This window comes from Meles meles, chromosome 1 (genome assembly GCF_922984935.1).
Source record: "Meles meles chromosome 1, mMelMel3.1 paternal haplotype, whole genome shotgun sequence".
Lineage (NCBI taxonomy): Eukaryota > Metazoa > Chordata > Mammalia > Carnivora > Mustelidae > Meles > Meles meles.
Window position 1 is genome coordinate 90,721,170 of NC_060066.1, and position 13,711 is coordinate 90,734,880.

The 13,711-nt window shown below is 38.7% G+C and overlaps 1 protein-coding gene across 2 annotated transcripts in view; it reads right to left on the reverse strand.

Moving 5' to 3' along the window:
* The window catches only part of NKAIN3 (sodium/potassium transporting ATPase interacting 3), a 624,835-nt gene that overhangs the window by 412,380 nt on the left and 198,744 nt on the right, over positions 1-13,711 (reverse strand). The gene's annotated exons all lie outside the window — the stretch shown is intronic.

A 13,711-nucleotide genomic window follows, 5' to 3' on the forward strand; every position in this document is an offset into this window, starting at 1 on the left:
CCGAAGGGGCACGTGCACGCAAATGTTTATAGCAGCAATGTCCACAATAGCCAAACTATGGAAATAACCTAGATGTCCATCAACAGATGAATGGATAAAGAAGAGGTGGTATATATATACAATGGAATACTATGCAGCCATCAAAAGGAATGAAATCTTGGCATTTGAAACAACATGGAAAGAACTAGAGGGTATTGCGTTGAGTGAAATACGTCAGTCAGAGAAAGACAACTATCATGTGATTTCCCTGATATGAGGAATTTGAGAGGCAGCATGGGGGGGTTTGGTGGGTAGGGAAGGAAAAAAATGAAACAAGATGAGATTGGGAGGGAGACAAACCATAAGAGACTCTGAATCTCACAAAACAAACTGAGGATTGTTGGGGGGAGATGGGGTATGGAGAGGGTGGTTGGGTTATGGACATTGGGGAGAGTATGTGCTATGCTGAGTGCTGTGAAGTGTGTAAGCCTGACAGTTCACAAACCTGTACCCCTGGGGCAAATAATACATTATATGTTAATAAAAATAATAAATAAAAAAAGAGAAAGAAACATTCATTAGCTCTGAGTACAAATAACAAACTGAATAGAAATGTCAATCCTCCCTTTAAGGAGCTTGAAATGTAAAAGGGACAGAAAGGAAGAGCAAATAAGATTTCATAAAAGACCAACTATAAGAAATGCCACACAAGTTGAGCCTACAGAATGCAGTGGAAACTTTGAGAACACAGGTAGCAGGAAGAAGCAGCCTTTAGAATGTGGGGATGACAGAATGTTTTGAGTGCCCTGTAATATGAAAAAAAGGTCATTCTATGAAAAGAAATTGTCATGAACCGAGGTTTGCAAAGCTGGCTTATGGAGTACATATGCTCTGGGAAGAAGCTAGTTGTCAAACGGATGGTCAATGCATTAGAAGACCTTCCATCTGACAAAGGCATATTGTTCTACAAGGTAAAGACTTGGAAAACCATCTGTCTCAGCTGCTTTTCCAAACCAAGATGACCAGCAGGACATGGTCTCTGCCTGTCCTTCAGAGTGACAGCTGATTCAGAATCTAGAGCTAAATTATCAACAGTCATTATTCACACCATCAAAGGGTTGGATCGATAACTTCCAAACCCAACCACACATCACTCTCCAGTCTCCTCTCCACGGGCAGGTATGTTTTGACATGTTTGTATTTTTAAAACACCTCACTCCTTTTTTATAAACATTAATCCATTTAACACATACATTTACACACAGACGCCCTCTCTATAATTTTTCTTACTCTGTAGGTTTGGCAGGTAAGTCTTTGTAGAGATAGCATGAGGAGTAAACAATCCAGTAAACGATTGAATTTAAGACACAGGCTCTTTCAGAAACAGCAGCCTCAACTAAGCAGCTGAGTATCACAGAGAGATTAATCTTGACAGAGTCAGACTTGCAGATACTGAGACAGGAAGATGATGATATGCTTTGAGTTGTCTATTGTAGTGTTGTTATTTTTGTTTCATGTAAAACTAGAGCATTTGAAGACCAGATAAAGCTAGACTAATACACCAACCATTCCCCTCTGGGACCTACCTATAGACACAATCCAAACAAAAGAGACAGAAAATCTGTCGGTGATCAATAGTGAGCCTATTACACTGTAGTGGCTTAGCTAATTTGGCTACATGCCTATTTTATCCACTTGAAAAAGACTTGACTAAATCCTCCCTGCAAAAAAAAAAAAAAATGAGTAGCATAAGCAGGTGCTAATGGCCATGATAGGAAAAAGTAATTTATGATATATGACAGACTCAAATGGTTTCTGATTATATCCACATATGCCTAATTTAATATGGTAAGAATTATTGGTGTAAATTTGAATCAGTGGGTAAACTGTGCATAAATCATGACTTACTCAATATTTTTTATCAGTCATTATCAACATGGAAAAAAGAACTCACAGCTAGAAAAATGGGAAGATAGATTTTCAAATGAAATTAGGAAGTGTCTTGAAAAGAGGAAAAATAAGAGTTACAAACCACAAGTGGAAATCATTGTGTGCTTAGTCACATTAATGTCATACAATCATGGATCTCAATAAAGCAGAAATCAAACAAAAAAGAATCACACAAACCATCCTATGCCCCCCAAAAATCCACAGGATCATGGATGGAGAGGATTTAGAAGTCGGCATGTCTATTCCCTGACCAGATTGAAAGAATCTGCTCTATCACCCATCACTGTAAGTGGATTATCTTATCTCGGAAAAAAACTAGTGGCAGAGAACCCGACACTTTGCAAGATGGCTCTCTCTGTTCATGTATGAAGATTCTACTTTAATTTTAAGTCCTCCTGAACCAAAACATGTATTAGTAGCACCAGAACGCCATGTTATCCCTGAGTAAAAAAATTTTTTTAAAAATCTGTTCTGTTTAAGGACTTTCCAAATATTTGAAGATGACTTTCTTATCTCTCTCTAACATGGTCCTGTCTCTATAAACAATCCTGATCTTCAACAAAGCAGGAAAGAATATCCAATGGAATAAAGACAGTTTCTTCAACTGTCAAACCAAATGGTGTTGGGAAAATTGGAGAGCCACATCTATATGATATAAGATATATATAAGATATATATAAGAGAAACTGGACCATTTTCTTACACCATACACAAAAATAAACTCAAAATTGATGATAGACCCAAATGTGAGATGGGAATCCATCAAAATCCTAGGGGAGACCACAGGCAGCAAACTCTTTGATCTTGGCCACAGCAACTTCTTGGTAGACATGTCTCCAAAGACCAGGGAAAAAACACACAAATGAACTCCTGGGATTTCTTCAAGATAAAAGTCTTTTGCACAGCAAAAACAACAACAACAAAACAGTTGGCAAAATCAAAAGACAACCTCCGGAATGGGAGACGATATTTGCAAATGTCTTGTTAGACAAAGGGCTAGTATCCAAGATGTATGAAGAACTTATCAAACTCAACACTCAGAAAATAAAAAATCCATCAAGAAATGGTCAGAAGACATGAACAGACATTTCTCCAAAGAAGACATACAAATGGCCAACAGACACATGGAAAAATATTCAACATCACCTGACATTAGGGAAATATAAACCAAAACCACAGCAAGATACCCTCTCACACCAGTCAGAATGGCAAAAATTAACAAGTCAAGAAACAGCAAATATTGGCAAGGATGCAGAGAAAGGGGAACCCTCTTATACTGTTTTGTGGGCATGCACTCTGGTATAGCCATTCTGGAAAAAAGTATGGGGGGTCCCTCAGAAAGTTAAAAATAAGGGCACCTGGGTGGCTCAGTGGGTTAAGCCTCTGCCTTCGGCTCAGGTCATGATCTCAGGGTCCTGGGTCGAGCCTGGTTTTGGGCATCCCTGCTCCCTGCTGAGCAGAGAGCATCCTTCCCCCTCTCCCTCTGCCTGCCTCTCTGCCTACTTGTGATCTCTCTGTCAAATAAATAAAATCTTTAAAGAAAAAAAAGTTAAAAATAGAGCTACCCTATGACCCAGCAATTGCACTAGTAGATATTTACCCAAAGGATACAAATAGAATGATTTGAAGGGGCACCTGTACCCCAATATATATAGCAACAATGTTCAACAACAGCCAAACTATGGAAAGAGCCTAGATGTCCACCAACAGATGAATGGATAAAGAAGATGTGGTATGTATGTATGTATGTGTATATATATATATGTGTATATATACATATATATATGCGTGTGTATGTATGAATATTACTCAGCCATAAAAAAATGAAATCTTACCATTTGCACTGACATGGAGGAACTAGGAAGTATCATGCTAAGCAAAATAAGTTAATCAGAGAAAGACAAGTATCATATGATTTCACTTATATGTGAAATTTAAGAAATGAAACAAAGGATCATAGGGGAAGGGAGGGAAAATAAGATAAAATTAGAGGGGCGCCTGAGTGGCTCAGTGGGTTAAGCCTCTGCCTTCAGCTCAGGTCATGATCTCGGGGTCCTGGGATCGAGCCCCGCATGGGGCCTCTCTGCTCAGCAGGGAGCCTACTTCCTCCTGTCTCTCTACCTGCCTCTCTGCCTACTTGTGATCTCTCTCTGTCAAATAAATAAATAAAATCTTTAAAAAAAAAAAAAGATAAAATTAGAGAGGGCGATAAAACAAACTGAGGGTTGCTGGAGAGGAGATGTGTGGGGGGATGGGGTAACTGGGTGATGGACCTTAAGGAAGGCACAAGATGTGCTGAGCACTGGGTATTATATGCAACTGATGAATCACAGACCCTACCTCTGAAACTTATAACATACTATGTGTTCATCAAATGAATTTAAATAAACAAACGAAGAACAATCCCAGTTTAGACACTTCCCATGTGCAGGGTTTCCTCAACTTTCATGATCTGGGTTGCGATTTTAATTCATTTAATATATATGAATTGAGTACCCACCACGTGCCAGGTATTGAGGATATGCTGGTAGATAGAACAACATAGTACCTGCACTCATGGAACTTAAAGTCTACTAAGAAAGGCAGATGCTTTAAACCAGTTAATTAAAAATGTGATATGTATAACAAAACAGAAGGTCATGCATACTACTCAATTGTTTAAAAGTAATGGCTCGTGGGGCTCAGTTGGTTGAGCATCTGCCTTCGGTTCAGGTCATTATCTTGGAGTCCTGAGACCCAGCCCCACTGCATCAGTGTCCCACTCAGTGGGGAGTCTCCTTCTCCCTCTCCCTCTGCCCCTCCCCCTTTCATGCTCGCGCTCGAGGCTCTCTCTCTCTCTCAAATACATAAATAAATAAAATCTTTTTTAAAAGGGAGTGCCTTGATCTGTATGGAGAACTCCAAGAATTGTTTTAATGAAAGCAAGGTACATTAGGATGATTTATTACCTTGATCCAATTTACGATTCTTTTAATTTGGCCAAGAATGTAAGTAACTCAGAAATCACACAGCCGAATGGAAAACAGTCATACTAAAGCTGAGGTAAATCACAATTTTGGCATGCAGTTCAAAGCAAGTGCTGACTTCCATAATTATACCATGCTTCTCCAGGTAAAAGTAGAAACTATCCTGAGGAAAACTTCCAAAGGAAGCCACCCGATTCAACTAGTTAGGTGCCCTATCCAGAGGACCAGTGTGCACAGCAGGAACAGGGTTCTCACATAGGTGGAAAAATCGGTTCCCCTTCCATTTCTTAAGATTCTCTCTACATTAAAAACAATGAAGAACAGAGAAAAGGAAGTCCTCAAGTTTAACTCTTTTCTGATAACAAGCTAGCAATTTCAAATCCATATAAAGATTACTGAATGTGTAATCATATTCCCTGTGGACATCGCCCATAATTTCCTCCAACTCCATCCTCCCGAGACATAAATGTCCCCTTTTGTGTGTTTGTGCTGTTTTTTCCTGAGTATGGTGAGTGAGTTGCATTATTATAATGAGTGGATCATGTTGTGGTCTTCAGATTTCTTACCTGCTAATCAAGGTATCCTAGAAAATAAATAGGTAAGCAAAAAGTAGTTTGCTGATTAACAGGTAGTGTTCTGCTAAGCTAAGTATGTAATCTTCAAGCCACGTTAGCTCTTCTGGTCTCAGATATTTTGCCTAGCAAGTGAGATGTCAATTCTGAAGCTTTGTAGGTTGCTTCTAGCTTTAATGTCCGATGACTCTGAATACCGCTTAATTAAGCTTAGATTAATTCCCTATCGCCATCTCTATAATGCATAGAAAAGAAACCCTTTGGTAATTAGGAGACTAACAAAACAATTAAAAAATAACAAATTTTTTAAAGTCTCAAGAAACCTGACTACAAATGATGTTAAGTAATCTATATCCACAGTTTGAAACAATCAATTCTTGCAACTCTACAAAAAAGTTTTTATGGCATATTTTAGCATAGATCTTCCAAAGATCTAAAAACAGTGTGAGTCTAAACTCACATGGTGTTTATTACCCCTTCACATATTCTGGGTGAGCTGTCTAGCTAGCTAAGTCAACTGCTATTTGGAATATTTTGAGAGTAATAATCAATGCAGAAAAATGGCGGATGACAAGGATGCTGGGATTTTATCACACATCGCTTTCACATTTGTTTGAACACAATTTTTGTTTTGTGAACTCAATACCTTCCCCGTAACTTCTTGCCTACCATTAAGTGTTTTTAACCTTTCTTTGTGAATTATCAGATACAGGTGGTGACCTCGCTGGCCAAAGGTCAGTTCAAATATCTAACACCTATCCCTTTGGAGAAGGAGGAAATTGCTAATATTATTCTCGGTCTTGAAATGTATATGGGAATGTGTGAGAGAGAGAGAGAGAGAGAGAGAGAGAGTGTGTGTGTGTGTAAATAACGTGCTCAGGGTGAGACTGGTGAGGAAAATATGCAGAACTCAATGTCTTTTTCAAATACTGTGTAGAAATATTTATTTCCTTTAGATAGTAGCAATGTACATGTTACTTAGAAAATATATGACAAATTTCAGCTTGCTTGTCTTCTAAAAAATCTCATAAGCAAGCATGTACTTCTGAGAACTGGAGCCTAATTTCTACGTAAATTGTCTATCTAATCTATAAATCTATAATCATATATTATGCATGATTTGGATGACCATCTAAATAGTTACAGATTGATTTGGGGAATCCTTTGAGGCTCATCACACTGCTCTCTTTGATATTCATGTTGGAATGGCCATTGGATTTTTTCAACATCTGGGATTGTTTTCAAAGGAGAAGTGAGAGTGAGCACATCCAATGGAGAGCACTTGATTTTTAGTTAATTGTATTTTATGATAGGTATATGCTGCTTTAAAATTACAATAACCAGAGCTATAGATGACAGCCGCCTCTTCTCCAAACAAATGTAATCCAAACTAATTGAAAGAAATTAAATCAATAAATTAATCATCTCCACCTTACTCTTATACAAGGTTGTAGTGTAACGCTTTCAAAGTATATCCCACCAAAATAATATGACATTCTTCCAAATAACTTAATTATTTAAGAATTGGATCAAAATTTCTTCTGCAGGATTCAAGGTTCTAGTTTCTGATCCTGAGCTATGTTGCAGACATATGAAAGAGAACATGGCAATGATTAATAGCCAAGACTCTGCCACACTGCCTGGGTTCCATCTTCTAGCTCTGCGGTTCACCTGCTGTGTGACCTAGACAGGCCAGCTCAACCTTTCTGAGCTTCAGTTCTTCACTGGTAAAGTGGGATAATAACCCCATCCCCTCATTGGGTTGTTTTAAAGGTTAAATTAATCACTATTTAAAGTGTGTAATGCAACGTCCATGCATAGCAAGCCTGTACATGCACACATGTACGTGTGTGTATGTGTGTGTTATAATTTCTATCATTACATTGATTAAGCAGCATTCGCTTTGGGGATGCAGACCTAAGGTAACTGTTGGCCTGTTATAGAGTATTTAAGATGTTTGAGATGTAAATGGGGCAGAATCTCAGCACTTGTTCCTGCAATTCTTTTGGGTCTGGGAAAGCCATTATTTTTTGTCCTTGTCCTACTTTCCCACCTTACCTGTCCTCTGACACCAAGTATCATCCATGGTTCACATTACTGAATACTTCTAAAACAATACTGATGTTAAGACCATATTAAAAATCAGTAGCCATCTATTTGCTTTGAATGTTGGAGATTAAGATTCAGTTTAATTCAAACACCATTCCCTTCAAACTTCATTCAGATGATTTTAACAAATCTACATGACTTTTTTTCTTGTGTTCTTACCAGTCTTTAAATAAGGTTCTAGCAAACAGTGAAGGCACACTAGAACCTTTATTAGCTCACTCAACCATAAGTGCAGCAAAAAGATCTTTGTTCAATCTAAAAATTGCAAAAAAAAAAAAAAAAACCAACCAAACAAACAAAAAAAAACCTCTTGTCTTTATTGACATTTAATAAGCCATATTTAAACAGTACATGACGGAGACCACAAGGAAAGCCACCACATGGGGTCCTTCCTTACTGGATTCGTGATCTGTCAGTAGTGGATACAAATGGCTTTGACCCAAGTGAGTCTTAGCAAGAAGATAAACGTGTATCCACGTATCTCAAACCAGAGCCTCAGGGAAAAGCAAAATGATACATTTTTAATTTCAGTATTCTTTGTACTGAGGTTCGACTTGGTTATCTGATTGATAAAGACAGTGACTTTGCAGATTTACTGGAATTCTTAAAATACAAATTGATACATTAGAGTAAGTTTTTAGCCTCAGTTTTTGATTTATAAGGTTACAATATTCTGCATGAATTAACAAAAGACAGCAAGGTGGAGGGCAAGAAATGACTGAAATAAAGATTGAGAACAGTAAATCAGCCACCAAAAGCACATTATAATTACCACCCCCTCCAAGGTACAGAGAACAATAAATAGCCATTAAAACTCACTAGGAACCTCTGTACAAAGAATGCTGAAATTAAAAATGTATCATTTTGCTTTTCCCTGAGGCTCTGGTTTGAGATACTGTGGATACATGTTTATCTTCTTGCTAAGACTCACTTGGGTCAAAGGCATTTGTATCCACTACTGACAGATCACAAATCCAGTAAGGAAGTAAGGAAGGACCCCATGTGGTGGCTTTCCTTGTGGTCTATGTCATGTACTGTTTTAATATGGCTTATTAAATTTCAATAAAGACAAGTTTTTTTCTGACAAGTCAATAAAGCATAAACTCATCAAGAAGTAAAGGGAGTAGATGGGGGGCGCTTGGGGATTGTTCTCTTTCTAGACCATAAACCTACCCCTCAGTATTTTAGTACTTAAAACTCACTCATGCTGAAGACAGAATTCTACCTCTCTCAATCATGTACACATGACCCAAAGGCTGGAAAAGAAAGGAAAAAAAAAAAAAAAACAGAACTTACGGGTATTTCAAAGTTTATTGTTAGAACTGAATGAAATCAAAGAAAATGGCAACTGTAGCTATATTTGACATAAATGGACAAATCTTACCTAAAAGCCCAAGCGTACGGCCATGTATGTGAAATAGATCACTTTGACAGTCCTGAGTGCTTCATGGGTTCTAAATATTTTATGCCTTCCCCATTTGTTAATGCTTCCAGTCAAGTACAGATAGAGAGAGAAATACAGCAGGTTGACGTTCTAGAAGTCAAACACATTTAATAGACTATAGATAGACTAAGCCTGGTTTCTCAACTTAGGCTTGTTTCATTCACTTAGAATCTCAAAAAAAGTATTTGTAAACACAATACTGTGCAATCCTGGAAAAGTATGCAGACTCGGGGATCCCAGGACTTTGAGTCCAGCTTTTAAAGGCCAGTTGTTTTTCCACTTAAATGAAGCTGTCCAACCTCAATAAGAAAAGCATTCGAGATTTCTGGGATGCTTTAAATATTCAGAGTTCCTTCCAAAGATCACCTTGTAGACATTTTCTCATGGTAAACATTCGAGTTAGCGAATATAAACCCCCTCCCCCCCCCAAAAAAAAAAGCCACATAGTTTGAAAATCCCAAGATAACATTTGCTTCTTCAACAGACATTGATAAGACGAATACACCAAGTTTCTAGGAACTGTGTTCTCCTGGGCAACAGGACCAAAGAGAGAAAGCAAGCTGGAAAGATGCCTTATATGGAGTCTGAGCATTTTTAAAATCCATACTGTATCATATCCATTATAATATTAAAGATCTAGGGGCGCCTGGGTGGCTCAGTGGGTTAAGCCTCTGCCTTTGGCTCAGGTCATAATCTCAAGGTCCTGGGATCAAGTCCCGCATCGGGCTCTCTGCTCAACGGGGAGCCTGCTTCCCACTCTCTCTCTGCATGCCTCTCTGCCTACTTGTGATCTCTCTCTGTCAAATAAATAAATAAAATTTTTAAAAAGATTTTATTTATTTATTTGATATAGAGAGGGACACACACACACAGCAAGAGAGGAAACACAAGCAGGGGGAGTGGGAGAGGAAGAAGGAGTCCTCCTGAGCAGGCAGCCCAATGCAAGGCTCGATTCCAGGACCCTGAGATCATGACCTGAGCCAAAGGCAGACTTTAACAACTGAGCTATGGGGACACCCCCCAAAAATAAAATCTTTAAAACAAACAAACAAGGGGCGCCTGGGTGGCTCAGTGGGTTAAGCCTCTGCCTTCGGCTCAGGCCATGATCCCAGGGTCCTGGGATGGAGCCCCGCATTGGATTCTCTGCTCAGCAGGGAGCCTGCTTCCCCTTCTCTCTCTGTCTGCTGCTTTGCCTATTTGTGATCTCTCTCTCTGTCAAATAAATTAATTAATTTAAAAAAATCTAGACTCCAGTTTAATGGCTGTTCTTCACAAAAATTACAAAAATTCTGAGATTTTTAAAACAATTGCCCTCTACATCTTCTGTCACTGACTTGCAGAGACACCTCTTCTATCTCTGCTGTCCTTTTTCTTTGTTTTTTTGTTCATTTTAAAAATACCTTAAAAATATTCATGATATTAAAGAATATCTTAGTCATATAAAAGGAGAGACACTGGCAGACAGAATACTCTTCTCAATTATGAATGGCTTTTTCTTTAATTTTTCTGCATTGTCTTTTTTTTAAGATTTCTTTAAAAAAATTTTAAGTAATCTCTACCCCCAACATGGGGCTCAAACTCACAACCCTGAGATCAAGAGCCACATGCTCTACAGACTAAGCCAGCCAGGAGCTCCTCTGCATTCCTTTTCACTTTCTAAAACTTCTAAAATATATTGGTATTGTTTTATAATTCTGAAACTAAACATTCGAATAGGCTTTAATCCATCATCCACCTATCTGAAATCTGAAAATGAAGTTTTTCATGGTTTTAGCACTCTTCCTTTGGCAACACAACCCGACCTGAATCTAGCAAGAAACTATTTACAGGCTTTATACCCCTTGCGAGAATTCTAGTATATTATTCTGAAGAAATACTAATGTGTTTGATTATTGACTTCTGTCTCAGACTCCACTGGGTTTTTACAAAATTTATAGTCCACGTGTCACATTTCTAAAAGTGGAAAAGTTCTGAATTCCGAAACACATCGCACTCTAAGCATTTCAGATGAGGAGCTGTGGACCTTTAATAAAGTAAAAAAAAATAAATAAATAAAATAAACTAATAATAAGATCATGAAGGTCATGAAGCCTAAAATACTATGTATTGAGATGGTCATGATCCAATGCCACTGAGAATTCAGATATGACCTACTAGATAATTTGTTCCTAGATGAACTAGGTCATAGTAAAGAAGATACCGATAACCATTCATTTTTTAGAGCACTGCGGTACGTTCTATTTGCCAGAAGATCCACTAGCTCCTTACCTTTGAAAGTCCTCATGATTTTGAAAATGCTATAATTGGTCATTTTCTTATCTGATGCTTTCTTATATGAGATTCACCTGGGGAGGCTGGACAAACAGTTCCATTCTTAAGTGCTAGTGTTCAGAAAAGTAAAGTCATCGATCCCACTAATAATCAGCAAAACTTGTTAGACAATCTCTTCTGATTCCTATGATCATGTATTTTATTTTTTTTCCCCAGCATACCATGCTGCCTTAAAATCTTGGACAGAGGGTGAGCCTGGTGGTGGGTATTATGGAGGGCACGTATTGCATGGAGTACTGGGTGTGGTGCCTAAACAATGAATTTTGGAACACTGAAAAAAAATAAAAATTAATTAAATTTAAAAAATCTTACACAGAAACTTTTTAAAAATTTTTTTAAAAGATTTTATTTATTTATTTGACACACAGAGAGAGAGAGAGAGAGAGAGAGATCACAAGTAGGCAGAGAGGCAGGCAGAGAGAGAGAGGAGGAAGCAGGCTCACCGCTGAGTAGAGAGCCCGATGTGGGGCTCGATCCCAGGACCCTGAGATCATGACCTGAGCTGGAGGCAGAGGCTTAACCCACTGAGCCACCCAGGTGCCCCAGAAACTTATTTTTTTAAAGTTTAGGTTTTTTAAAGAACTTTTCCCATCCTTCCAAGTAGACATTATGGGGTAGAGAAAACACCTTGACTGCCGAGGTCAAACCAACAATGACCGAGTTCTGCCTCCCCCACTTAGGAGACCCTGACCTTGAATAAGTTATTGAACCTCTCTGAACCAGCTTCTCACCTCCAAAATGGAAATCATTATAGGTAAACTTTACAAAATTCTAGTATTTTGCTGTCAGTGAATACATGATCCCCACTAGCTTTGATTTTCCAAAATAGTATCTGGTAACTCAAGGCAAAGAAAGCTTAATGATATTTTATTTTAGATGACAATCTGGTCTTGTTTCTTTGTTTTTATGCATCAAATTTTAGGGCTGGTTCACCTTTGATAATTTTATATTTATCAAATTGAACTTCAAAGCCCATCAGCAGTTTTGAGAAAAATAATCTCATTTTAGTGTAGGTACGAATGGCTGGATCATTTCACAGCTCAGTCACTTATCTCACGTTGAGTTCTCAAAACTGTTCTATTCTCTTCAGCTGTCTTTCTCAATAGTCAAATTGTCATCCAATCTGTATTACATTAATGGGTTTTTGTAGCCTTAAATTTGATTTAGAAATTGAGAAACTTTTATGTATGTACATGTTGAATTATATATAATACATAGTATTATATATAGTATTAATAGTAGGCAATATGAAATATATATATATGTATATATATAATATGGAGGAATAGAAAGAAACAGAGAGAGAGACACACACACACAGAGTGAGTTCATACATAATTTCCTTAAATTCTCTAAGTGTATAAACAAGTATGGAAAGCATTTACATGTGTATTTTTCCTTTATCAATAAAGCCTCATGGATACATAGGACAAATGATTTAAAAAGGGATAATTTGGCCTAAGTAAGCAGGAACTCCTGGAGATAAAGAGTAGGAGGAGCCCATCGCCACCAAAAAACACTGCACCAAAAAGAAGTACACAATTCTTTGGTCACTAAAGCCCAAGAAGAGGCGTAAAAAGCCACTGGTGCCGGTCAAGGGCACACTAAAACCATCGAAATTTCCGTGAGAGACCCTGGAGATCATCAGTAGTGACACCGACAGGCTCAAGAACGTGGACGATCCCGCCAAGGCCACGAAGGCTGCCTACAACAACAAAAACATCGATAACATTGAGGAGTTAATGCAGGGCGTTGCCGACCGGTAGGAACCTGCAGAGGAGATTTCGGCAACAATGTCAAAACCTGGAAGATCTGTAGAAGAGTAGGATGAAGGTGAGTTCCTGGCAGAATTAGCACTAGAACCGGAGGAACTAGACAAGAACGTGCTGCAAATTAGCAGGCCCGAAATCGTCCTTTCCCCAAATGTTCCCTCTATAATATTAACATCAAACCCCACCTGCCTGCACCACGTCCTGCCAGCCTCGCATGTACACCCCTCTGCCCGCTGCCCAGGCCACCAGATTCTGGCTGGTCCCAGCCCACACTGGACCAGTTCAGTGGATCCAGCCCCGTTCTCCAATTCCTTCATGTCACCCTCGTCCTCTTCCTCCTTCTTGGTGGGTTCTAGAATCTCCCTCCAAAGCAACAGAGCAGCCTCATCACTGCTCCCTCTCTGCAGAGCAAGGTCTGAACCCAGCCAGATGAGGATGGGGAGGCAGGAGAAGGGAGAAGGGTGGGTGGGATGGGAGATGCTTGCTATTTATAATGTGGCATTTCTGTAAAATAAACTGTATTTGCAAATCCAACACTGAGCTTCTGGACTACGTTAACTCCACTACTGTGCCTCAAAGGAAAGGGTC